The following is a 27,625-nucleotide window of genomic DNA, read 5'->3' on the forward strand; positions in this document are numbered from 1 at the left end:
GGACAATCCTCCTGTGGATCCATCTCCGAGACCCAGAGTTTCCCTTCGAGTCCCTGCTGGACGCTTGGTCCGACAGCGAGGACGAGCCCACGCACACCCAAGCAGTGCGCGAGTTCGTCGACGAGGTCGTCGAGCGGATGCAGATGAAGCCGGAGCCTGATCTCCCCACCGACCCCCCGGCCGAAGACAGCGACAACTAGTTGCCGCAGCCCCCAGCCGTGCTCGTTGCTTCCACTGTACCTTCTTTTGTTTGCTTTCCCTGCAAGTATGGTGCTTAGAGCCATTTGAACAATCACCTTTTGATTAGTCCATGTAATCATTCGGCACTTAGTCAATCAAGCTTGTTAATTTGCTCAATTTTTATCCCTTGTTCCCGAGGCTGCCTCGCGGGGTGGTTCCCTTAGCCTTTGCGTGTTGTGCCTTGTGTTGCCGGGGGCTCGCACGCCCCACCCTTGACCCGACCAGGGACTCGGGACGGACCCGCAGTGCCGACCTGGGGTCAAGCGATAGGTGGCGAGCCACTCCACTTGCGGGGTAACTACGCCAAGCCACGCCCTCCCGGGACGGACCCGGAAGCCACTCGGGCAGCGCACTCCCCCCGCAAGCGTCCTCCTCACACCCAGGCCCCACGCAGGTTCCGGGACCACAATTGGCGAAGCAGTGTTCAACTCTTAGTTAAGTAAACTTTTTCAACATGTTCATTGTTCCCGGTGCTGGCTAGCGGGGTGGCCCCTTTAGCCTTTGCGTATTTCGCCTTGTGTTGTGGGGGACTCACACACGCCTCACCCTTGACCAGACCAGGGACCCGGGACGGACCCGCGGTGCCGACCTGGGGCCAAGCGGTAGCGGGGAGCCACTCCACTTGCGGGGTAACTACTCCAAGCCGTGCCTCTCCGGGATGGACCCGCGAAGCCACACGGGGAGCGCACTCCCCCCGCAAGCATCCCTTTTAACAATTCGGCTACGCGCGGGATCTGGGGTCACACCCAACGAGGCAGTGCTCAATTTCATTCTATTCTTAGCGAATTCAGTGTTCATGTTCAGGCACTTAGCTTTTCCGTTCGGTCCAATGCTCCGTGACGCTCGGCGGTAAAGCGCAGCTGGGGCGCTGCCTTGGTAAGAACCCTCCTCGGGTACCTGTTCAAGGAAAACGATTTTTGAGGGATGCGGCAGGAGCGCGGGGGCAGGATCGCCGCCCGCGGCAACCGCCGCCGCCGAAGCTACCACCACGCCCGCGCGGCAACCCTCGCCTTCAGGGACAGACCCCGGCTCAGGAGGACTCCGCCCAGGAGCAGCCACAAGACGGCTATAACGTCCTCGCCGCCAGCTGCACCCCACACCGAACGGCGGGCACTGGTGGCGAGGAAGTTATAGCCTCCCGGCGACAGCCCCCGCAACCGGGGAGACCTGGTTTTTTCTGGGGAGCTCGTCCCAACGGATATAACAGCCCTTGTTGCCCGGGAGCAAAACTGCTCGAGGGCCACGGCAGGGATGCGGTGATGGGCCGGAACGGGCGATGAGCGCCGACACCGACACCATCACAGCGTCCTCGCAACGACCCGCACCCGAAAAAAGGCTCTCTCAAAGGGAATGCGGCCGGGTCTCTATGCTAGTGCACCCGTCGGCACAAGGCACGGATGGCATGCACTACCATAGAGTCTCCGCGGCAGCCCCTGCTCCTTGCGGAGGCGTCCTATGGAGGGGGGCGGCAAGGGCACTGCGGCAATGCACCCCGTCAGCGCTGGACGCTGATGGGATGCACCATCACAGTGCCTTCGTGGCGACCCTCACCCAGGAGCCGCCCCTTGAGGAAGCGCGGCAGGGGCACGACGGCGGTGCACCCGTCGGTGCAGGACGCCGATGGCATGCACTACCATCGTGCCTCTAGGGCGTCACTCGGGGCGAGCTCGATGGGGTGATGTGGCAGGGGCGCGATGGCAGCGCACCCGTCGGCGCTAAGCGCGGACGGGAAGCACCACCTCCGCGCCTCCGTGGCACCACCCCCCTTAACGGCCCCGGACCCAGCTTTGCTCTGAGTCGTTCCATGGTGGGGGCGCGCCTTTTATAGGCGCGGGAGGGGGGTTTGCCACCGCACACGACGGACCCGCGCAGCACCCGTGGTGCCCTTCCCTCGAATGCGGCGCTGTTTCCGCCGCCATGTTCACCAGGCAACCGTGGCACACGTGGCGGCAACCTGCCGAGTCAAAAGCCTCGGAGTGCGGTGAGCCCCTTGTGTTGCGATCCTCCTGCACCACAAGGCACCGGTATGTGGTGCGACTCGTGGGCAGCCCACGGGTACCACAGTGTACAAGATTCCATGCTTTCCTGCAGGTTAGACTCTTACCAGGCCCGAGATGCTGCAAAATTTTTCGAAACTTACAAAAATAAGCAAAACAGACAAACCCCTCCTGCCTCCCAGCCCCTGGGCACAAAGAGGTCGATGCCAAACTTGGATGTGAGCATTTCCTTTCCCAGACACAGCGACTGCGCGGTGCAACCTGCGAGGGGCCCGGCAACTGCACGTCCAGTGATGCACGTCGCGGGAAACCCGCCAACGGCATGTCCAGTGATGCACGTTGCGGGAAGCCCGCCAACGGCATGCCCCGTGCCGGAACGATCCGGCAACGGGTTTATGTTTCGAGGCCACAACAGCCCCCTGCTCACAACCAAGTGTGGAAAGACACAGTGCACTTAAAGCAGGAGACAGAAGAGAGAGGAACACGCGAATAAACAAGGCAAATCCAAAGCTCATGGGTGAAACACTTATCTTATTCACGATTAACTAGTGGTTTACACGCGGGGGCTGCCCGCTTACACTAGTTCGAGAGGTATGCATCGGAGGCATCACCTGAGGGTCGGGCTCCGTCGCTTCACGGGTAGAACTTGCGCAAGTGCTCAATATTCCAGCTATTGGGCACCGGCAAGCCGTCTTCGGTTTCCAGGCGGACAGCCCCCGGCCTGGTCACCTGCACTACCCGGAAGGGGCCCTCCCATTTCGGAGTCAACTTGTTCCCGGCCTTCGTTCCTTGTATCCGGCGCAGGACAAGGTCTTCGTTCTCGAGCCCCCAGGGACGGACTCGCATGTCGTGATAACGACGGAGTCCCTGCTGGTAGCGCACGGCTCGCACAGCGGCCCGGCATCGAAGCTCTTCGATGAAGTTTAGATCGTTGACCCTTTGCTCGTGTTGGCTGGTGTCGTCGTACGCGCGTACTCGGGGAGATCCATACTTGAGCTCGAGGGGCAGCACCGCTTCTGCCCCGTAGACAAGGGCGAAAGGAGTTTCGCCCATTGCCCGACTAGGTGTGGTCCGGATGGATCACAGCACGGGCTGGAGTTCTTCGATCCAGTATTTCCCGTGGCCTTTGAGCTTGTCAAAGGTTCTCGTCTTGAGCCCCCGCAGCACCTCTGTGTTGGCCCGCTCCGCCTGTCCGTTACTCCTCGGGTGAGCAACGGACGCGAAGCACAGCTTAGTGCCCGTGTCCTCGCAATAAGCTTGAAACGCCGCGCTCGTGAACTGTGTGCCGTTGTCGGTGATGATGCTGTTAGGCACACCAAACCGGCACACAATGCCTCTGAAGAACTTGATGGCCGCCTGGGCGGTCACCTTCCGCACTGGTTCCACATCCACCCACTTGGAGAACTTGTTGATGGCCACGAACAAATATTCGTAACCGCCGACCGCTCTTGGTAGCCTGCCGACGATGTCGAGCCCCCGGACCGCGAACGGCCATGAGGACGGGATGACATGCAGGGCCTGCGCCGGTTGGTTGCTCTTCTTTGAGTGGAACTGGCACGCCTCACACGTCTTCACCAGCCGCTCTGCGTCAGCCAGGGTCGTGGGCCAGTAGAAGCCGTGCCGAAACGCCTTGCCGGCTAAAGCCCGGGAGGCCACATGGTGTGAACATGTGCCTCGGTTTATTTCCTCCAATAGTGCGCGCCCTTGGTCCTGCGGCACGCAGATAAGCTTGACGCCGTTCGCACGCCTGCGGTAGAGGTTCCCGTCCACCCCAGTGTACATCTTGGCTTGCCGCGCTACTCGCTCCGCGGCGACATCATCTTCCGGGAGAGCCTCCCCCTTTAAGTAGCGGGCGATTTCTTCCGCCCAGGGGGGAATCTCCCTGCTAAGGCATACCGCTATATCAGCGGCATGGACCCCCGCTGCTGCCGGAGTTCCTTCGGTTGCCGGAGGGGCGTCCTCGGCAGCCGGTTGGGGTGCGACTGAAGGAGCCGATTGCTGCTAGCAGATCACCCCCGCCGGAGGCTTCCGGCGCTCTGCTACCATCTTGGCCAGCTCGTCATGAAGCGATCCCCCTTCACCAAGGGTTCGATCTCTGTGCTTACTTGTGCTAGTCCCTGGATCGACTCACTAGCACACACAGTTCAAGATGTAATACCAAGATACAAAGGTCAAAAGTACTTTATTACAACGTATCATCCAGAACTTAAATTGTACTTACAAACTTGCATGACCTCCTAGGCCAGCATAAACAAATAATGTTCAAAACCATGATAACAATGTATCAAGAAGCTGCAGCGGAAAGGTAGAGTAAAAGGGCCTCATCTACTCCCAGAGAAAAGAGCATGTTGGAATGTAAGCACATGACCCAAAGAAATATCGACGAACCTCACTCTTCGTCAGTTTCACCTGCATTATTAATTGCAGCCACTACGTGGTCAATACATTTGAATGTATTGGCAAGCTCACTAGAGTTATAAAGGACCTACCAAGTACATGCATAGTTTGGCTAAGTGGGGTTGGCTACTTTGCATAAAAGCATCATGATTCAAATCCTATCATTTTTAGACAAATAGTTTTGAATTCTATTGGACACGGGGTAGAAACACCCATGCTCCTATTAACCTAGGCACATTGAGTAGAAACATCAATGCTCCCGCCCAGTTCAATCCATTCGTTTTATTAGGAAATTTGAATGAGTGAGACCTTCCTTACAGCTCCAATATCTAGTTGCTCATAATTGTCCGTAACCGGGGACACGGCTAAGTACTTAGTTTGACACTCTCGAGAGGTGGTACACTTTACCCACAAGAATTCGACGTGTTAATCCCTTGCTGTCCTCTGGGTGGAGTAGCAACGGCATCGACTTCAAAATTTTCAAAACATGTTCACCCAAACCACCTGAGGGACCCGCGCTCCCACCTACACAACTACCTCAGTACAATCCCTCGGATCTGGGCAAACATTTCTTACTCCATCCAGGCAGAGCCCATATTACCATGTGGTTGTACTGGAAGCTACTAAACAGGAAACTAGTCCAGTCTCTGGTTATCCCGGGTGGCATCCCACATTGTGACAAAGGCGCTCCCCGAATCCACGGGAGAGACGTCCATGGACGATCCATTCCTGAATCCACAGGAACTCGACTCAGAGGGACCCATACAAATGGACCTAACGTCACAACAACCGAATACTCAAAGCGGCCCACCCAGGACGGTTCATTGAATTACTTGTTTTGCCATACACTAGGAAAACTATGTTTGTAATTCAATTGTATCACATTGTAATAATACCCCCTCGTATACTATCATAGCATAGCATTCTACTACGACGATGGCAATTGGTGGTGAAGGTCATGACAAAGGTATCCTATACTATTAGGACAGATCATAGCTAGCTTAGATACAATAATAATCCTAACCATGCAACTAATAAAATCTAGTGCATAATAAAATAATGGGTAAATGATCAAAGTGAACTTGCCTTGATAGTAGTTGGAGTTCAAACACTCGTCACAATCGCAAGGTTCGCTCTCCGAGAATACTATACAATCAACAAACATATACATACACATAAACACACAATACAAACATGACAAAAGAATATGTATGCCATGATGCCATGCAAAACATATGACATGAGTGGGTTGGTTTTATTTGGGTGATCTACTGGTCCAAGGCATTGATAATTAAGCACATGCAATTAGGGTTTTTAAATAAATTGCAATGGTTAGGGTTTAAACCCTAAAATGAGGTTTTATTGGCATCAGCCAAATATATTAATTCAAAATATTTATTTCTCTGTCCCATTGGACAGAGGACAATAAAACAAAATTTTGGGCACTGGTTTCATTCAAAAAGGACTTCTAGATAATTAGTTATGATTTAAATGGCATAAAACCCTAATCTGCAATTTGAATGTGATTCAAATATTTAAATTTGAAATTGTACAGTGCCAAAAGATTATAAATTTCCTAAGGATTCCAAAAAGGTGTGGATCATTAAATTTGGCCAAACAGATTTAAAGTTACGATCATTTGAAGTTACAGGGGCCTATCTGCAAAAGTGCCTTTTATTAATTCCGGGGGATTAAAATTACATTTTTATTTTCTAAAACCGGGTGCCACATGTCAGCATATTATCCAAAAATTATGGGATAGCCTATATATGCTTTAAACCCCTTTTATACACAGAACCTATTGGTTTGAAGGTCCAAAGTTCAAATGGGTGTAAACCCTAAGGTTCAAGTTGAAATTAAAAGTTTTAAAGCCTTTTTGAGATTCAAATTTGAATTCAAACATGCAATTGTGGCATGATGCTCATGGATGCAATGCACATCTAAGAGTTTGAAATTTTTGGGATGTTACACGTCAGCAGCAAAATTATCCTTCGGCTTGACGTGCTCGAAGCGCAAACCCTTGAACTTTCGTTCCAGCTTGCGGACCTCCTCCACGTACGGCACCATTTGAGGGCAGTCGTAGTCCTTGTTCACCTGGTTGATCACGAGCTGGGAATCGTCGCGAACAACCAGGCGCTTAATGTCGAGGGCGACCGCTGCTTGCAACCTGGCAAGCAGGCCCTCGTACTCCGCCGTGTTGTTGGTGGAGTTCGCGAAGTCGAGTTGGACAGTGAACCTCAACTGGTCCCCTATCGGCGACTCGATGACGACTCCAGCGCCTGCTCCTTGAAGGCTGAACGCACCGTCGAAATAGAGGACCCAACGGTCCTCGTCTAGCTTGCCGAGCAGGCTGGTCTCCGGTTCGCTTTCTAATACGCCTGTGGACGTCCATTCCGCGACAAAGTCCGCCTAGGCCATGCTCTTAATGCTTTGGGAGTTGGCGAAGTGGAGGTCGAACTCCGACAACTCCATCCTCCATTCGGCCACCCTCCCGGTTGCTTCACGGTTGGTGAGGGCCGCTCAAGGTAGAACCCAGATACCATAGTGACGCGGTGTGCCTGGAAGTAGTGGCGCAGCTTGCGGGACGCAAGGAGAATCTCCAGGAGGAGCTTCTGTACTTGCGGGTACCTTGTCCGCGCGTCGCGCAGCACCGTACTAACGAAGTACACTGGGTGCTGCATCAACCTCTTCCGCGGAGCCGAGGTTGCCGACTCGGGGGCGGTCCCCGGGTCTGAGGCGGTTGCCGGGGGCCGCTCAGCCCCCTGCCCCGCAGCCCCAGTCCCCGGGACGTCTTCCTCCCTCTCGGCAACCAGCACCGAGCTGACCACCTGATCAATCGCCGCTAGGTAGAGTAGCAGCGGCTCGCCCAGCTTGGGGGCGACGAGGATGGGCGGCGACCTCAGGTACTGCTTGAGTTCCTGGAACACCGCCTCGGCCTCGGGAGTCCAGTCGACTGGACCCCTCTTCTTCATCACCCTGAAGAAAGGCAAGGCACGCTCGCCCAGCCTGGAGATGAAACGTCCCAGCGCGGCAACACAACCGTTGAGGCGCTGGACATCTTTCACCTTGCGGGGGGCCTCCATCTTCTCGATGGCTTCTATCTTGGTCGGGTTGGCCTGTATCCCCCTGTGAGAAATCAAGAAACCCAGAAGCTGCCCGGAGTCGACACCAAAGGTGCACTTATCGGGATTCAGGTTGAGCTTGATCCTGCGGAGGTTGTCGAACGTCTCCCGCAGGTCATCAACCAGCGAGCCCCACGCTTCAATTTGATGACGATGTCGTCCATGTAGGCTTCCGCGTTGCGGCCTAGCTGGGGCCCCAAACATTCGCGCAGGGCGTGCTGGAATGTGGAGCCCGCGTTCTTCAACCCGAAAGGCATGCATGTATAGTAATAACAGCCAACCGGGGTGATAAATGCTGTCTTTTCCTCATCCTCGACCGCCATCTTGATTTGATGGTAGCCGGAGAAAGCATCCAAAAAACTCAGCAAGTCGCAACCAGTGGTAGAATCAACTATCTGGTCGATACGGGGTACAGGGAAGGGATCCTTGGGGCATGCGCGATTAAGATCAGTAAAGTCTACACACGTGCGAAGCTTATTTCCTACTTTAGGCACTACTACAGGGTTAGCCAGCCAAGTGGGGTACAGAACGTCCCTGATTGCCCCGGCAGCCTTAAGCTTGTCCACCTCTTGCTTGATGAAATCTTTCCGCTCTTGTGCTTGCCGCCGAACCTTTTGCTTGACGGGGTGCGCATGTGGGCGCACCGCGAGCCGATGCTCAATCACCTCCCTGGGGACTCCGGGAAGATCTGACGGTTCCCAAGCGAACACGTCAGCGTTATCCCGGAGGAAGGTGATGAGGGCGCTTTCCTATTCGGCGGCAAGGTTCGCACCGACGGTAACGGTGCGCTCCTTGTCGCCGGCTTGGAGGGGCAACTTCTTCACTTTGGCGTCCTCCTCCCAGAGCCCCTGCCCCTTGCCGGGGGGCGCGCTCGAGCCTGCGCCTTCCCTGGCAAGCTCTTGCGGGGTAGCGCGGGTCTTCTTTGTTGCCGGGACATCGCCCGGCAAGTTGTCGTCCTCGACAGCATCCTCGTCGCCGGCGTCAGCTGCGGCCGCGGCCCGGACGACCTCGTCAACGCACTAGGCGCAATGCGTGGCCGCCATGAACTTGATCAGCGCTGGCCGACCAAGGATCCCGTTGTAAGGCAACGGGGCATGCGCCACGTCGAACACTATGTGCTCGGTTCTGAACGCTTCCCGGGACCCGAAGGTGACTGGCAGCGTGATGCGTCCCAGCGGGCGCACGATCCCGAGGTTCACACCCCGGAACGGATCGGTGGGCTTCAGCTGCTCCATCGGCAGCTGGAGCTTTTCCACCAACCTGGCGGACAGGAGATTAAGCCCCGCTCCGTTGTCCACCAGCATCTTGGTCACCGTCATATTGCTAATGATCGGCGAGACGACGAAGGGTATTACCCCCGAACCCAGCTGTCGTGCTGGGTGATCGTCGGCGTTGAAGGTGATCGACACGTGCGACCACCTCAGCGGCTGTTGCGGCTCCGCATCCGGCAACAGCGTGCACACGTCGTGGGTGAGACGTTTCACCGTGGCGTGGGATGAGAGAGCATACGCTCCCCCATGGATGCAGGCGACGCCACGACGCTCCTCATGGCACTGCTCCCGCCGCTGCTTGATCCCCTGCAGAACGCGGCAATTCTGCGCGTCATGGGTGGAGTTCCTATGAATGGGGCAGCGGGGCGCGTCGCCCTGCTTCCCGCCAGACTCTCCACCCGGCGAGGCCTTCTTCGCGGGCCTCGTGGCATGAGCCCCCGAGTCCGCAGCGAAGACTTGCTTCCCGCTGCGCTTGCGGGAACTCTTCTTCTGCGAGCCCTCACCAGGGCTTGCGGCAGCCTTCGCTGCCAGCTCGGGTGCTAAGCGCCCTTCCTCGGCCATGGCGCACTTGTGCGCCAGGGCGTACAGGTCCTGAGTCGTCCGGATCCGATGCGTGCTCAGCTTCTCGCGCATCTTGGGGTCACGGACGTTGATGGCGAAGGTGTTGATGATGGCGGCCGCCTCCGCCTCGGGGATGGAATAGGAGAGGTTGGAGAAGCGGTTGACGAAGGCCCGCAACGTCTCTCCCGATTTCTGCACGATAGTGTGCAGCTCCGCCATGGTTCCCGGGCGCTTATAGCCGCCCTGGAACGCGCTCACGAACTGCTCGTGCAGGTCCGCCCAAGTGGCGATGGACCCGGCGGGCAGGTTGAGCAACCAAGTTCGCGCTTATCCTTTCAGGACCATCGGGAACCAGTTCGCCCTGACCTTGTCGTCGGCGCCGATGGCATGCATGCCCAACGTGCAGGTCAGGAGGAAATTCTTGGGGTTAGCGGTCCCGTCGTACGTACCGCGCGCGGGCGCCCGGAACTTACGGGGCCACGTCACCCGCCGCAGCTCGCGCGTGAACACAGTGCAGCCATCCTCGGGGCCCATGGGAGCGCCTTCCTGCTCCTGCGAGTGCTAGCGCTGTACCTCGCTCCTGCGCCGGCGCTCCAAGCGTGGGCGCAAATCCTCCTGCTGGCGAGCATTCAAGATGCCACGCGCATCGCCCCCCAGAATGGTGGGCGGCAAGTTTGAGGACCCCTCTGGGCCCCCGTCTCCTTGGGCTCCCTGAGGAGGGGGAGGGTTCTCCCCCCGTCGTGAGGCGGGTGGCACGTCTCCGCGCTCCGGGTGCTGCCCGTGGCCGCAACCTACCGGGGCGCCCTCGCCTTTCGGCTACTGGGCGGCTAGGGCGAGGAGCGCTTCCAACTCCTCGCCCCACGTCTCATGCGCCGGCGTGCCCTGCTGCGGCTCGTACCGCACCATGACGCGCGCGGCGATGATGGCTTCAGCCGGGGTTTGCACGGGGGGCAGCCGGTTTCCTGAACGGCTGCTTCCCGCCCTGGCCCCGGACGCCTCCGGGTGTGCAGGGTGCGAACCGCCAGCGGTTGCCCGTGACGCGGTGTGCTCCTGGTGCCGCTGCCGCGGGGCGTCCTCGGGCCGCGACTCAACCCGTTGGCCGGCCTGGGCAACACCGTGCGTGCTCGCGTGACTGGCCCCGGCACCGCCTGGATGGTATTGTAGATTTAGATTATAATCCTTGATTAACTCTAACCATCTTCTTTGTCTCAAGTTCAATTCCTTCTGCATGAATATGTACTTCAAGCTCTTGTGATAAGTGAATAACTCACATTACTTTACCATGAGATAGTGCCTCCAAGTCTTGAGTGCGTGCACTACAGATGCTAGTTCCAAATCATGAGTGGGGTAATTTCTCTCATGATTCTTAAGTTGTCTTGAGGCGTATGCTACGACTCTTCCTCCTTGCATCAAAACACATCCCAATCCTAGACGCAAAGCGTCACAGTACACTTGAAAATCTTCCGGTAACTCGGGCAAAACAAGGATGGGTGCTGATACTAACCTCTTCTTCAAATCTTGAAAACTTTCTTCACACTTTTCAGTCCATTCAAACTTCTTCTCTTTCTTTAAAAGCTCAGTCATAGGTTTGGCTATCTTGGAGAAATTCTCTATGAACCTCCTGTAATATCCAGCAAGTCCTAAAAAGCTGCGAACATCTCCGACGTTCTTAGGGACTTTCCATTCAGTCACCGCTGCTACTTTAGCGGGGTCGATGGAAATTCCATTTCCTGACACAATGTGTCCCAAGAAACCAACTTCGGACAACCAAAATTTACACTTGTTGAATTTTGCATAAAGCTTGTGCTCCCTAAGCTTTTCCATGATCAGACGCAAATGTTCTTCATGTTCTTCTTTGCTCTTCGGGTAGATCAAAATGTCGTCGATGAATACTACGACAAACTTATCCAAATATTCCATGAATACCTTGTTCATCATATTCATGAAGTATGCCGGGGCATTGGTTAATCCAAAAAACATCACTGTGTACTCATACAGGCCATATCTAGTGGTAAATGTTGTCTTGGGTATATCCACTTCTCGGATCTTTAACTGGAAATAACCTGATCGAAGATCGATCTTTGAGAAAACACAGGCTCAGTTCAATTGATCGAATAGATCATTGATTATGGGTAGTGGGTACTTGTTCTTTATCGTCACCTCATTTAGTGAACGATAGTCTTTGCACATCATTTGGCTCTTGTCTTTCTTTTCCACAAATAGAACAGGTGCTCCCCATGGTGATGAGTTAGGGCAAATAAATCCTTTGGCCAACTATTCTGCAAGTTGCTTCTTCAGCTCTTTTAATTCATCTAGAGCCATCTTATATGGTCTATTGGCTATAGGTCCACTTTCGGGCAATAACTCAATAAGAAATTCCACATCTCGGTCCGGTGGCATGCCTGGTAATTCCCCTGGAAACACATTCGGATACTCTTTCACTATCGGTACATCCTCTAGGCTAACCCCCTTAAGAGAATTTACCTTGGGTAACTCAAGCTCATAGGTTGACTTAAGCGGATTCGCTTCTTATCCGGGGTTGTGAGTGTAATAGTCCTCTTGACACAATCTATGAGTCCTTCATACTTGGCTAACCAATCCATTCCTAGGATCACATCAGCCTTTTGATCCTAACACTATCAGGTCTGTGGGAAAGTTGTGTTTTCCAATTTCTAGTGTCAGCATTCGGCATTCACAAGCCGTTATCATCTCTCCCCAGGTGACTTCACCTTCATAGGGTTCACTAAGGTACTAGTGTTTAATCCATTCTCATGCACAAAACTCCTTGAGATAAAAGAATGCGATGCACCGATATCAAACAGTACGAGTGCTTCAAAAGAATTTAGATGGAAGGTGCCGATTACGATACCTTGCTCCTCCGTGATTTCCTCCACATTGACATGGTTCACATTGCCCTTCTGGAATGGGTTAGGCTTTGCTCCAGCCTCATTGAACTTCTCCGGACAATCATTGGAGTAGTGCCCCATCTTGTGACACTTAAAGCATTGCACTTGGCTCAGATCCCTGCCATTGGTGCGGTTCTGCCTTGGGTTGCCTCCATTGTTATGGCCACTGCCCTTGTTGTTGTTGATCCTTAGATGCTGGTGCTGGTGTTGGTGGTTCCGGCTGCCAGTACCTCCCCGGTGGTGGTGGTGTCCTTGATTTCCATGGCGGTGATGGTGTCCACTCTCTCCATGGTGACTCTGATGATTTCCACCATGTTTAACCATCGAAGAGCTGCCACTACCCTCGTACGAGGTGCGCGGCTTCTAGTGTGGATCAGCGTGGTTGTTGCCAGGGTGAGGCATTTTCCTCCTGTTTTCCATCTGATTCTGCTTGTTTTCAAGTATGATGGCTTTGTCCAAGAGGGACTGGTAGGTAGGGATGTAAACGACTGCCAGTTTAACAGCGAGTTCGTCGTTCCAGCCATCCAAAAACCTTTCTCGGCATTTTGCATCAGTGTTGACGTCGTCTGGGACATAGCGAGACAACTTGTTGAAAGCTTCAATGTACTCTAACATAGTCCTGTTCCCTTGCCTCAGTTTGTGGAATTCCCTCTTCTTCAAGCTCAGTACGCTCGCAGAGATGTGGGCGGTGCGGAAGGCATCTTGGAACATTTCCCATGTGACCTCCTCCATGGGTGTAGTAATCTGATAAGTCTCCCACCAAGCTGCGGCAGGTCCTTTAAGTAGGTGAGCAGCAAACCTCACCTTGTCAGCTTCAGTGCAGCCCACAGTCACTAGGCATTTGCTCACAGAACGGAGCCAATTATCAGCTACTATTGGTTCCGGGGAGCTGGTGAAAGTTGGTGGACGCAGCCTCAGAAACCTAGTTAACATGTCCACCTGAGGTGGTGGGTTGGGGTTCTGGTTGTTGTGGTTGTTGTTGTTCATCTGCTGGGTCAAAGCCTTTAGGATTTGAGTCTGTGCGGCCAGCAGTTGCTGCATGGTGGCGGCGTTGTTGCCCTAGCCCTCCTCATTGTTGTCAGCATCGCGGCGAGTATCGCGTCTCGGCGGCATCTATTTTTGGGACAGCATAGATGAGAAATAGATAGATGGGGTCTAAAAGAACCTTAACCCAACAACAAGCAAGCAAGGCATAGCAATCACCAAACAAGTAAGATCCAACAAGCAAATAACTTGGTTCAGGCATCCAAGCCTAAGAAAAGAAGTTCAAAAAGGAAACGGACAAAGTTTTGTTACCCAAAATAATTTACTACTATTATTTGTGGCCATCAATAAAACCAAAAGTGACAGCTCACATATTACGTCTACCATGACTAAGTACGTACTAATAGGTTATTATCCTATCAAGGTCACCTTCAAATCTTGTAGTTCTTCATAACTTCATTCGTTGTAATCTTCACGAACGCTTGTCGCAATCCTGATCTTCAACTTCTCCTTCTTCATCCTCTACGGTAACTCTAATACTTTTGAAAAGGTGAAGAATGTTTCAAAACTTTCAAAATGGAGATAAGATCATGGAAGAGTAGATGAGTTGAGAATCTGAGAGGTTTCATAGGTATTTGGTTTTGCAATTAAGTCCTTAGGTCTTATCCAACACTAGGGTCACGATCCTACAGGCAACTTGGCTCTGATACCATCTGAAGCGACCGCCCACGTACATGGGTTCGATCTCTATGCTTTAGTGCTAGTCCCTGAATCGACTCACTAGCACACACAGTTTCAAGATGTAATATCATAGAACAAAGGTCTCAATATTACAACGTATCATCCAGAATTTAAAAGGTACTTACAACTCGCATAACCTCACGGGTTAGCTGGAAATAAAACAACTGTTTAACAGCGGAAAGCGAAAGATACAAGGGCTCATCAACACTACGGTGAGAGCGTGTTGGAATGTAAGCACGTAACCCAAACATGCAGAACGTACATCTTACTCGTCGTCGGAGCTTCCTGCATCATTAAACGATGCAGCCACTAGGGTCAATACAATGAATGTATTGGCAAGATTCACCAGGAGTTATAACAGAACCTACCAAGTATATGCAGTATTTGGCAAGGTAGAGTTCAGGCTGTTTGCGTGGAAGCAGAACATAATTTACCCTACTACAAAGGAATGTTATAATAATGTTAACTAATGGACACGGGGTAGACACACCCATGCTCCTATTAACCTAGAGCAATTGAAGTGGATTCATCAAGTGCTCCTACCCTATTCAAACCATTCATTTTATTTAAGAAATTGGAACGAGTGAGACTTTCCTTACAGCTCCACATCTAATTGCTCAAGTTGTCCGCTGCCGGGGACACGGCTAAGTACTTAGTTTTGACACTCTCGAGAGTTTGTACACATTCCCCTCAAGAAACCGACGTGTTAATCCCTTGCTGTCCTCAGGGTAGAGTAGCAACGGCATCGATTACGAGATTTTCAGAGGTAATTCCCTAAACCACGAGAGAATCATGCTCCCCCTACACATTCTACCTCAGTACAATTCCTCGGGTCTAGGTTCATACAACTTACTCTTGACTCGCTAGAGCCCATATAGCATTGTGGTTGTACTGGAAGCTACTAAATAGGAAACTAGTCCAGTCTCGGTTACCCTAGGTGGCATTCCACATTTGCAACGTAGGCGCTTTCCGAATCCACGGGAGAGACGTCCATGGACGATCCATTCCTGAATCCACAGGAACTCAACTCAGAGGGACCCACAGAAATGGACCTGACGCCGCTAATCCTCAAAATCCTCAAAGCAGCCCACCCAGGATGGTTCATTGAATTAGTTGTTTTGCCTTACATCTAACAAAAACATTTCATATAGCCAACGGCATAACAATATCATAATGTAGTTATTTCCCCCACGATACTACCATAGCTTAGCATTCAACTACAATCGATGGCAATTTGGTGGCAAGGTAATGGCGAGGGTAAACTATACTACCTGGGATTTATAGCTAGCATAGAGGTACGAGTAATAGTCCTATCAATGCATCTCTACCAACAACACTAATGCATAAGTATTTTAAAACAACAATAATAATGGGATATGATCAAAGTGAACTTGCCTTGTCCAAGGTTTTGGTAGTTCTCGCACTCTTCGCAACAACAAGGATTACACTCCACACAATCTAAAATAAAAGGAACACACACAATAAACACAACATTCAATACAAAATCATGCCATGATGCATATGCTATGATGATGCAAACAAAGGTTACCTCCAAGGTAAAAAGTTTTGTTTCTGTTTTGAAAGGTTTTTCAAATGATTTGGACAGATTATACAACACCAAGGAGGTAATTAATATGCATGAAACATGGACAGGGTTTAAATTAAAAGATTGTGTGGTTTTTGCAACATAGAACAAGATTTAAACTTGTATGCCATTATTATTCACAAAATAATTTCTTTTCTGGTCCTAATGGACAGAGAACATGTTTAAATAATTTTACAGCAAGCTATCATGCTCAAAACTATTTTGAAACAATTCATTTGCAATTTAAACCATATTCAATCATTCTGTGAATTGCTTCTGACTAAGTTGTTCAAAACTGAAAATAAACAGTGCCAAAATATTCTACATGTTGTGACAATTCCAGAAAGGTGCGGATCACAATTTTTGGACAAACGGTTTGAAAGATATGATGCTTTGAAGTTATAGGGGTCTTTCTGCAAAAATTGCATTATCTAATTCGGCCGAAATAAAAGAAAATAAAATTCTCTGCCACGTGGCAGAATCTGGTTGCCCAGTTCTAGGGTTTCCGGCCGGCGGGGCTAACTCGTCGGATGGCGGCGGCACGCGGTGGAGCGGCGCGGAGCAGTGCGGCGTGGGGACGGCGCAGGCGGCGCGGGCGGCGCAGTGGAGCGGCGCGGAGCAGGGCGGCGCAGGGACGACGCGGCGCAAGCGGGCGCGGGCGGGCGGCGGCGGCGCGGCCGGAGGCGGAGCAGCTCGGGCGGCGCAGGCGGAGCGCGGGCGGCGGCCGGCAGCGAGGAAGAAGGCGGACGGCAGAGCTCCAATTCGAGGACGGCTTGCGTCACTGCGTGCGCAACGAAGAGAGGAAGAGGATAAGGGGGTCGGCGCGGGCGGAAGCTCACCGGAACGACGGCGAAACGCGAAGAACGGTGACGTCCGTGAAGAACTGCGGCGAGAAATTAAATCCTAACCGATGCGAAATTGGACGTGGGGTTTGGGGGAAGTGGTAGAGGAGTTTGGGGGCTTCGATATGACGCGCGGAGTTTCGGATTTGGAGTCGTGTGCGCGGAGGAATCGGGATGGAAGCGTGCGTGGCCGGTTTTCTCGGGAGGCAGTTGGAGGAAGAAGATGACGCGCGGGTCCCACCGGTCAGTGGTCGCGGGCGGCTCGGGCTGGTTGAGCCGGTCGGTCCGGTCCGGTTCGGTCCGGTTCGGCCGGTGCGGTCCTGTTTTCTTCGGTTTTTCTTTTTCTTTTATCTATTTTCTGTTTTTGAACATCAAGATTGACTCGAAGCTCAAAATCACTCCAAATAAAATGCAACAAAATTTGTAAAATCATATTTTCATATGATCTGACTTTTGGAACAAGAATTTCCTCAAAATAAAATATTTAAAATACATTTGCCTATAAAATGGCAATTAGGGCCCTTAGGCTATGGAAACAAATTATTTTTCAAAATACTTTCAAAAGCCAATTTATGGGATAGCTTTATATATGCATTAATTCCCTTTTTAAACCAATAACCTCATGGGTTAAAATGCAAATACTCAAAAGCAAGATCAAGCCCAAAATCAAAATAAAGGCATTTTTGCAAAAGGGTTTTCGGGCAAATTTTAGGGTTTTGAAAGTGATCAAATGCAGAGTGACATGATGCTCATGATATGCAATGCATATGAAAGGTTTTGAAAATTGGGATGTTACATCAATATTCCAGCTATTTGGCACCGGCATGCTGTCTTCAGTTTCCAGCCGGACAGCCCCCGGTCTGGTCGCTTGCACTACCCGGAAAGGGCCTTCGCAGTTTGGAGTCAACTTGTTCCTGGCCTTCGTGCTTTGTATCCAGCGCAGGACAAGGTCTCCAACCTCGAGCTCCCGGGGACGGACTCTCCTGTCATGATAACGATGGAGCCCCTGTTGGTAGCTAGCAGCTCGCACAACAGCCCGGCATCGAATTTCTTCGATGAAGTTCAAGTCGTCAATCCTCTGCACTTGTTGGCTGTCGTCGCTGTAGGCGCGTACCCGAGGCGACCCATGCTTGAGCTCGAGGGGCAGCACCGCTTCTGCCCCGTAGACGAGGGTGAAAGGAGTTCCACCCGTCGCCCGACTAGGTGTGGTCCTGATAGCACGGGCTGGAGTACTTCAACCCAGCATTTCCCGTGGCCTTTGAGCTTGTCAAAGGTTTTCGTCTTGAGCCCACGCAGCACTCAGCCTGCCCGTTACTCCTTGGATGAGCAACAGAGGCGAAGTGGATCTTGGTCCCCATGTCTTTGCATTATGCTTGAAACATGGTGCTCGTGAACTGGGTGCCGAGATCGGTTATGATGCTGTTAGGCACGCCAAACCGACACACAATGCCCTTGAAGAACTTGATGGCAGCTTGCGCAGTCACCTTGCGCACTAGTTCCACCTCGACCCACTTGGAGAATTTGTCGACAGCAACAAGAAGGTACTTGTAGCCGCCGACCGCTCGCAACAACTTGCCAACAATATCCAGCCCCCAGACCGCGAATGGCTAGGAGGACGGGATGACTTGAAGGGCTTGGGCTGGCTGGTTGCTCTTCTTCGCATGAAACTGACAAGCTTCACTTGTCTTGACCAACCGTTCAGCATCGGCTAGTGCTGTAGGCCAGGAGAAGCCGTGCCGAAACGCCTTGCCGGCCAGCGCCCTGGAGGCCACATGATGCGAACATGTGCCTCGATGAATTTCTTCCAACAACTCGCGCAACTCCTCTTGAGGGGCGCAGAGGAGCACAACTCCGTTTGCACGCCTCCGATAGAGGTTCCCGTCTAACAGCGCGTACATCTTTGCTTGCCGAGCCACTCGCTCTGTTTCGAAATCTTTCTCCGAAAGGGTCCCATCTCTGAGCTAGCGGGCGATGTCCGCACCCCAGGGTGGGGGTACCCTGCTTGTGCATGCTACCAAGTGTGCAGCATGGACCTCCGCGGTTGCGGGGTTTCCTTCGGTTGCCGGAGGGGCGTCCTCGGCAGCCGGCTGGGGTGCGACAGAGGGCTTGGGTTGCCTCTGCACGAACACACCCGCAGGTACCTTGATGTGCTCCGCCGCCCATTTGGACAGCTCATCGGCAACTAAGTTCTCCTCGCGCTTAACGTGCTCGAAGCGGAGCCCAATGAACTTGCGCTCCAGCTTGCGCACTTCGTCCACGTACGCTGCCATTTGGGGGCAGTCGTAGTTCTTGTTGACCTAGTTGATCACGAGCTAGGAATCCCTGCGAACAACCAAGCGCTTGATGTCGAGGGTGATCGCCGCCCGCAACCCGGCCAGCCACGCCTCGTACACGCTGTATTATTGGTGGAGTTGGGAAAGTCGAGCTATATCACGAACTTGAGCTCATCTCCAGTGGCGACTCGATCACGACCCCGGCGCCCGCGCCTTGAAGGCTGAAGGCGCCGTCGAAGTACATAATCCAGTGACCCTCATCCTGCTTGCCGGGGAGGCTCGTCTCCGGCTCTTCTTCTTCGATGCCCGTAGAGGTCCACTCTGCGACAAAGTCAGCAAGAGCGGCACTGTTGATGCTCTTAGTGTTAGCGAATTGCAGCCCGAACTCTGCCAACTCCATTCTCCATTCGGCCACCCTTCCGGTGGCTTCACGGTTGATGAGGGCTCTCTCCAAGCAAAACCCGGACACCACCATGATGCTCTGTGCCTGAAAGTAGTGGCACAGCTTCCGGGAAGCGGGCAGGATCCCAAGCAGCAGCTTCTGGACCTGCGGGTACCACACGCAGGCATCGCGCAACACCGTGCTAACGAAGTACACAGGGTGCTACACTAGCCGCTTGCGGGGGGTAGCTGGCGTCGGCTGCCCCTCGGTTCCCGGGGTCGCGGCGGTTGCCGCGGGTTGCTCGGAATCACCAGTAGCCCCCTGCCCCACTGCCTCAGCCCTCGGGACTTCTTCTTCCCTCTCGGCGACGAGCACGGAGCTCACCACCTGATCTGTAGCCGCCAAGTAGTGCAGCAACGGCTCGCCTGGCTTGGGGGCGACGAGGATCGGCGGCGACTTCAGGAACTGCTTAAGGTTTTAGAATGCTGCTTCAGCCTCGGGGGTCCAGTTGATTGGACCTTTCTTCTTCATCACCTTGAGATGAAACACCCAAGAGCCGCAACGCAACCATTGAGGCGCTGGACGTCTCTGACCTTGCGGGGTGCCTCCATCTTCTCGATCGCTTCGATCTTCTTTGGATTGGCCTCGATTCCCTGGTGAGATACCAAGAAGCCAAGTAGTTGCCCCGAGTTCACGCCAAACGTGCACTTCTCGGGGTTCAGCTAAGCTTGATCCTGCGGAGGTTATTAAACGTCTCCTGCAGGTCGTCAATGTGCGAATTGCTTCGCTTTGTCTTGACGACGATATCATCAATGTAGGCCTCAACATTGCAGCCTAGCTAGGGCCCCAAACATTCACGCAAAGTGCGTTGGATTGTGGAGCCTGCGTTCTTCAACCCAAAAAGCATGCACGTATAACAGTAGCAGCCAGCCGGGGTAATGAACGCGGTTTTTTCCTCGTCCTCGACTGCCATCTCTATCTGATAGTAGCCGGAGAAAGCATCCAAAAAGCACAACAAGTCGTAACCTGCTATGGAATCTACTATCTGGTCAATTCGGGGTACAGGGAATGGATTTTTTTGACATGCACGATTAAGATCAGTGAAATGTACACACATGCGCACCTTCTGCTTGATCGGGCGGGCGTCCGATCGCACCGCCAACCGATGCTCGATCACCTCCCTCGGAACCGCGAGAAGATCTGACCGTTCCCAAGCGAACACGTCAGAACTCTCCCGGAGGAAGGTGACGAGGGCACCTTCTTGATCTTGGCGCCGTCCTCCTGGATCTTCTTGCCCTTGCCCGGGTGCGAACACGAGCTGGTGCTGCCCCCGGCAACTTGGCCTGTAGTAGCATGCGCCTTCTTGGCTGCGGGACCTGAAGGTCACGGGGAGCGTGATTCGCTCCATGAGCTGCACCACTCCGAGGTTAATCCCCCGGAACGGGTCGGTGGGCTTTATCTACTCCAGGGGCAGCTGAAGCTTTTCCACCAATGTAGCGGACAGGAGGTTCAAGCTCGCTCCGTCGTCCACTAGCTTCTCGTCACGGTCACGTTGTTGATGACTGGCGACACCACGAGGGGTAGAACCCCTGACCCCAGATTCGATCGGGGTGATCATCTGAGTTGAAGGTGATCGGGACATGCGACCACTTCAACGGTTGCTGCGGCTCGACGCTTGGTTGAAGGGCGCAGACCTCACTGGTGAATTTCTTCACCACGCTGTGGGATGTGAGAGCGTCAGCTCCCCCATGAATGCAGGCGACGCCACGCAGCTCCTGGAAGCCGGGTTCGTCGACGTCGTCGCTATACTCCTCCTCCTGCTGCGCGTCGGCAGGAGCCTTGTTGCATCCCCGGGGAGGGTGGTCCTTACCACCACGGCCCTAACCGCCTCCTCTTGGAGTCGCTGCCTGGTTGCCGCCACGACGCCCTGCTCCAGCACGAGGATTGTTTGGACACTCCCGGGAGATGTGCCCGATGTCCCCGCGGTTGAAGCAGGCGCCAGCGGCACGGCGCTCCTCGTGACGTGCTTCGCGTTTCTCCCGGATCATTTGCAGGGTCTGGCAGTTTTCCACATCATGCATCGTGTTGGTGTGGATGGGGCAGCGGGGAGCAGTCCCCGGCTGGCCGCCTGACGCACCAGCTGGAGAGGCCTTCTTCGTGGGCCTCGGTGGAGCCTCCGGCTCCGCGGCAAGCACCTGATTGCCGGTAAGCTTCCGGGAACCTTCTTCTGAGAGCTCTCGGGAGGGTTGGCCGCTTCTCGGGCCGCGAGTTCAGGCGCTAGGCGCCCTTCCTCTGCCATGGCGCACTTGTGCACGAGAGCGTACAACTCACCAGTGGTTCGAATCTGATGTGTGTTCAACTTCTCACGCATCTTGGGATCACGAACATAGATAGTGTAGGTGTTAGTGATGGCGGCCGCTTCCGCCTCAGGAACGGAGTCGGAGAGGTTGGAGAAGCGGTTGGTAAACTTCCGCAACGTCTCCCCTGGCTTCTACACCACGGTGTGCAGCTCCACCATGGTTCCCGGGCGCTTATAGCCGCCCTGGAACGCATTAGCGAACTGCTCGTGCAGGTCCGCCCATGAAGTGATGGACCCGGCGGGCACATTCAGCAACCAAGTTCTCGCTGATCCTTTCAAGACCATCAGGAACCAGTTTGCTCTAACCTTGTCATCGGCGCCGATGGCGTGCATTCCCAACGAGTAGGTCAGGAGGAAATCCCTGGGGTTCACGGACCCGTCGTACGTACTGAGCGTGGGTGCTAGGAACTTGCGGGGCCACGTCACCCGATGGAGCTCACGAGAGAACGCGAGGCAACCGTTGTCGACGCTGAGGGGCGCATCGCCCTGCCCCTCGGCCCGATCGCGCCCTTGCTCCAACTGGAGCTGGCGCACGAACTCCCGCTGGCGCCGCCGTGCCAGCCGGTCTCGTAAATCCACCAGGCGGCGCCCGTTGAGGACGCCGCGCATATCCTCCGTGAGGACCGTCGTGGAGGAGCCGACGGAGTCACCAGCTCCTTCGGCACCACGGTTCCCCCTATCCGGGGGATTCTGCTGAGGCGGGACGTGAGGTGGCTCCTCAGGACCTGACTCAGGGTTCTGTACCGGGTCATGCCCTCGGATCGTGCTGGAGCGTGACCCTGACGTGCCGCGCGGTCCCTCCATGCGGCGGCTAGCAAACTCCATGAAAGCATAAAGTTCGGCGCACCATGCCTCATGGGCTGGCGTTCCCAGCAGTGGCTCATACCGCACCATGGCATGAGCTGCCACGAGGGCTCCTGCCCGGGTCCGAACAGGTGGCGGTGGAGGCGGGTTGCTTCCACGGGCCTGTCCGTCCCCGGGGTCCGGCTGAGGGCCGAACGGTCCAAGGTTTTGCGGAGTCGAGATAGAATGACTCCGGTGCGAGCGACTTTGGTGATCACTCGCACGTGGGTGATCTTGGCACTCAATGCACCTGACGGGAGCGTCGTTCGTGTGGCTGGCTCCGGTTCCCGCGTTTGGGGCTACTGTTGTTGCGGCTATGGGAGACGGTGGGAGCAGCACCTGTCGCTCCTGCGCATGCTGCTGCTGCGGCGGCGGCTACTGTTGTTGCTGCCGCGCCTGAGAGGACTCCCGGTCCCCTTGTCCCTGTGACGCCCGTCTGGCATCATGAGACCTTGCGCGCGTCGTGGGCGCGCCGCGCGCGTCCACCTTGGAGTTGTCACCCTTCTTCGGAGGCATGACAGTGAACTCGAACGCTGGTGAAAATGATGCCGACGAAGACGATGCCAATGACGCCGGAGGTCACCAGAAGCTTCCCGCACGCCCCCCTACCTAGCACGCCAGATGTCGGAGCCCGAAAACCCCGGCACCGGGGATGCCGCGCACCCCCTTTCTGTTGTTAAGTGGAGGGTGGTGGGGATCGCCTTCGGCGATCGCCGATGTGACGAGGGAACGTAGCGTTGACAGAGTGGCTTACCCAGGTTCGGGCCACCCGGAGGTGTAAAACCCTACGTCCTGCTATTTGCTGTGTATTCCAATGAAACAATGGTATCCTACAGGTTGCCGGGGGCACTCCCTGGCTAGCTATTCTCTGTGCTAAGCACTTGAGCCCAGTGAGCTTGGCTACTCCTAATCCCGAACTAGGTGAACATGTGAATGGATCGAATAGAACCCTTCTTACGTTTGCCTCGGTCCTCCTTTTATAGCCAAGGAGAGACCACAGGTGCCAATGTTTACACCTCAACACGTGTTTTGGTATGTGTCGGAACGGACAAGACAGTGGTTCCCTGCCTGAGCCGTGTGCGCAACACGCAGCACGCGGGGCACTATTACAAGGGGTGAAACGTGTAAAAGCCTATGCAGTAGGCTCGCCGAACAAGCCATAGGCAGACCGCTCTAGGCCTGTCGGAGCATTTAATGCTCCTGTCTTTAATGCTCTTCATCCTCCCACCCGTTCGCCCAGGCGGTTGCTTGCTGGGTCGCCCTTTAGTTGCCGGGGCTGTCTCTGCTTGCGGGAAGCGCCATCTCCCCCCTTGCCGGGTGAAGCTTCCCAGGGCACGCCTGCCCGGGTACCTCACCTTGCTGGGAACTCCCATTGCGACCCACGCGTCAAGCATCAGTGGGACCCCGTGGGCCACTCGTGCGACAATATGAATTTCTGGTTGTAAAGACAAGACGTTACAACAAATGAAATCTTCTTTGGCTGAATGTTTGCTCTGCCAACTATGTTCACTTACTTCCTCTAAAGGCTTTTCTCAGCCTATTGTGGTCAGACAAGACGTTACAACAAATGAAATCGTCTTCGGCTGAATGTCAACTATGTTTATTTACTTCCTCTAAAGGCTTTGCTCAGCCTATGGTGGTCAAATAAAATGCTAACTTGGTGATTTGTCAAGCAAGTTTTCTTTAAATTGAACTTTCAGAAGAGACCTACTTGACGTATAGGTATCATCAAATGATATGTTCATTGCTTTATTTTTCTAAATTTTGTTTCTCATCCTATGCATATAGCCCTAGTAAACATAGATTAACTTTTACTCAATTGTGTTGTTAGCAACTAGTGGTAGATAACTTCCACACCTACCGCCCTTCCATAGGTACTGCCCGTAGAAGAAATCCTTCCCTCACTTACCCCCGCCGCCATCTCCCATTGCGGGGTCGCCGTCACGCAGCTCAGCACCGTCTTCCCCCACCTGGCCTCAGCCGACTCCCACTGCCTTGCCCCGTCCCGTTGTTGTTGTCTCTCATCTTCACTGTGCGGTCAACCATCCCTGCCTCACGCCGTGTCCGCTACACCAACGAGATTCCCTGCTGCTCCCTGCCGCCATTCTTCGCCGCGATCCAATCCTCTGTCGCCGCCAACCACACTGTTGCACGTGGTGACCCAATTCTCCGCCACCACACTTTGATCCCAACTAGTGGCTACAAACTTCATTTTCATTTGATGTCACAAGCACACCGTTACTTGAATTTATATTTCTGTAATTGGGTATATGAAAAAAAAACATCAAACAATTTCTACCAAGAAGCAATGTATAAGAGCATCTCCAACAGCATACCCATATTTTGAGTACCTAAAACCATTATGGATAGGGGAAATAGAAAATATGGGTACTCAAAATGGGTCCAACTTTTCCATCATACCTAAAACTAGGTACCCAAAACTGAATACCCATATTTGTTTCTTCTGCCCTTCTCATCTACTTGTGCATATCAAATCCAAACTATATAAAAGATAAACTAGTGTCGCACCAGTGGCCCACGGGGCCTCACTGATGCATGACGCGTGGGTTGCAGTAGGAGTTCCTGGCCGGCAAGGGAGGGATTGGCCCTCCCCGCAAGCAGAACCTGCCCCAGCAACCGAGGGGCTATCCGGCAAGCTCCCTCCTGGTCGGGCAGGTGGGAAGGTGAAGGACAGTAAAAGCAGGAGCATTAAATGCTCCGACAGGCCTAGTACGGTCTGCCTATGACTTCTTTAGCAAGCCTATTGGGTAGGCCTTCGACACGTTTCACCACCCGCAATAGTGCTCCATTTGTTGCATGCGAGACAACGTGGCTCAGACAGTCAACCCCTCTCTTTTCCATCCCGACACGTGCTGGGCCGTGTGTCTTCGTCTAAACCCTGGTTAATAATGGCCCCTGTGGTATCCCCTTGACTATAAAAGGAGAACCGAGGCCATCGGAGAAAGGGTTCCGTTCAGTTAGATTCGGGTTCATCTTTGGTTAAGTGCTTAGCAGGCTAGGTAGAGGAAAAACCCAGTGAGAGCAGCTTCGAGAGAGGCTAAGTAGCTAGCTGGGAAGCACACCCGGCAACCTGTAAACACACCCAGTTCATTGGAATATACACACCAAAGCAGGACGTGGGGTTTTACACCTCCGGATGGTCCGAACTTGGGTAAATCTCGCTGTCTACGCTACGTTTCTCCGTCACGTCAGCGATCGCCGGAGGCGACCCCCACTGCCCTCCACCGAACACAAAAACGGGGTGCTCCGCATCCTCAGTGCTGGGGTTTCGGGATCCGACATCTGGGGAGCCAGGTAAGGGGGCGTGCGGAAAGTTTCTGGTGACCGCCGGTGTCGCACCCGTGGCACCCGGGGTACCACCGCTGCACGACGCGTGGGTCGCATCGCTGGGTTCCCGGGAGGATCTCACCCTGAGCGGCACTTGCAGGCTGCCCGGCAAGCTATCAACCCGGAAGGGTTAGCGGGGCTTCGGGGAATATTCCCGCCCGGGGCACCTCCCGGGAAGGCACTTGCCGGGAGGGGGTGTTCCCGGGCACAGGTTCCCGCTGTGAGGGCGGGGCCGAGCGAGCAGAGCAGCGACGCCACGTGGGCGTGCGGCAGGCGCCCAGTGTGCAGTTTCGCCAGGGCAAGGAGTGAAGTGCACGACGCATTTAATGAGCCGACAGGAGGAGCGTTACCCGTCTAGTCAGGCGAACAGTGGCTGTCCAGTCCTATTTGTTAGGCTCTAGATCCCGAGCGGCGGGGTTGGAGCTCATGCATGCATGCCAGCACACCGAGGAGGAGCTGCCTAGACTCCTTGTTCGCCACTTGTAAACCATGCACCGTGACACCTGTGGTATCCCCTTGGCTATAAAAGGAGGACCCCCTCCAACGGTCAAAGGGTTCGGTTTTAGCTCAGTGGAGCCTTCAGTTGGGTTTTTCTTAATTAGCTCATTGGTTCGTTTACCAAGCCAACTCATAGTGCAACACTGGCAGTAGCCCGAAGTAGGAAGAAGCATTTAGCCAAAAAGAGACCGCCCGGGGGCTTCCCCCGGCAACCCTGTAAACCTCGCACTAAAAATTTCTTAGTAATACAAGCTCAGACAAGCAGGACGTAGGGTTTTACACCACAAGGTGGCCCGAACCTGGGTAGCGTGCACGAGTTCTTGAGGCGTTCCTACACCTCGCATTGGTCTCGCCGGCGATCGCCGGAGCGATCCCCGTAGCCCACTGCCGAACCCAAAAAGGGGGTGCGCGCCGGTGTCGGAGCCCCCTTTGACGACATCTGGCACGCCAGGTTGGGGGCACGTGAGGAGAGCTCGGCGGTGACCGCCGGCGGAGACGTCTACACCAACATCGGCCTCGTCTTCCTCAACGATAGAGCCAATAACCACCATGCCTCCCAAGCGGGCTGGTGACCGGATTGACCCGCGTGAAGCCCCAACGGCACACACGCGGTCCCATGACGCGCAGCCCGGGTCGCGGGTTCACGAGTGCAGCAATCGCAGCTGCCATCCCCGCCTCCTCGGCCGTCGGCAGATAACCGGCCGAGGGGGCCGGCGGACCCCAGCGCCGGGGCCCGCCATGCGACCGGACATGGTCCCGCCCACGCCGGCCAGCGAGTCGAATCGCGGGCCAAAGGCGCGCAGCGTCAGCTGCACCACGAGCATACTGCGTCGCGAGCGACACCGGCGGGGTCGCACCCTGCACACCCAGGTGCGTCCGAGGATAGAGCGGATGGCAGCCGCTCGGGAAACCAGCTGCCTCCTGCACGAACCCCGGCGGAGGCCATCATCGCCGTGCAGGTCATGGTGCCGGGCACGCCGGCGCACGAGACGTGGGGCGAGGAGTTGGACGTGCTCCTCGCGCTCGCCGCCCAACAGCCACAGGGCGAGGGCATCCCGGCAGGCTCCGGCCGCGGGCAGAACCCGGAGCGCGGAGATGCGACCCGCGCCTCGCGACAAGGGGAAAACCCTCCCCCGCAGGCAGGCCAGGGGGACGGGGACCCGGAGGGGTCCTCGGACTCGTCACCCATCATCGCGCGAGGTGACGCGCGCGGCATTTTTAATGCCCGCCAGCAAGAGGATCTGCGCCAACATCTGGAGCGCCGGCGTCGGAGGTA

This window comes from Brachypodium distachyon, chromosome 1, assembly GCF_000005505.3.
Source record: "Brachypodium distachyon strain Bd21 chromosome 1, Brachypodium_distachyon_v3.0, whole genome shotgun sequence".
Classification (NCBI taxonomy): domain Eukaryota; kingdom Viridiplantae; phylum Streptophyta; class Magnoliopsida; order Poales; family Poaceae; genus Brachypodium; species Brachypodium distachyon.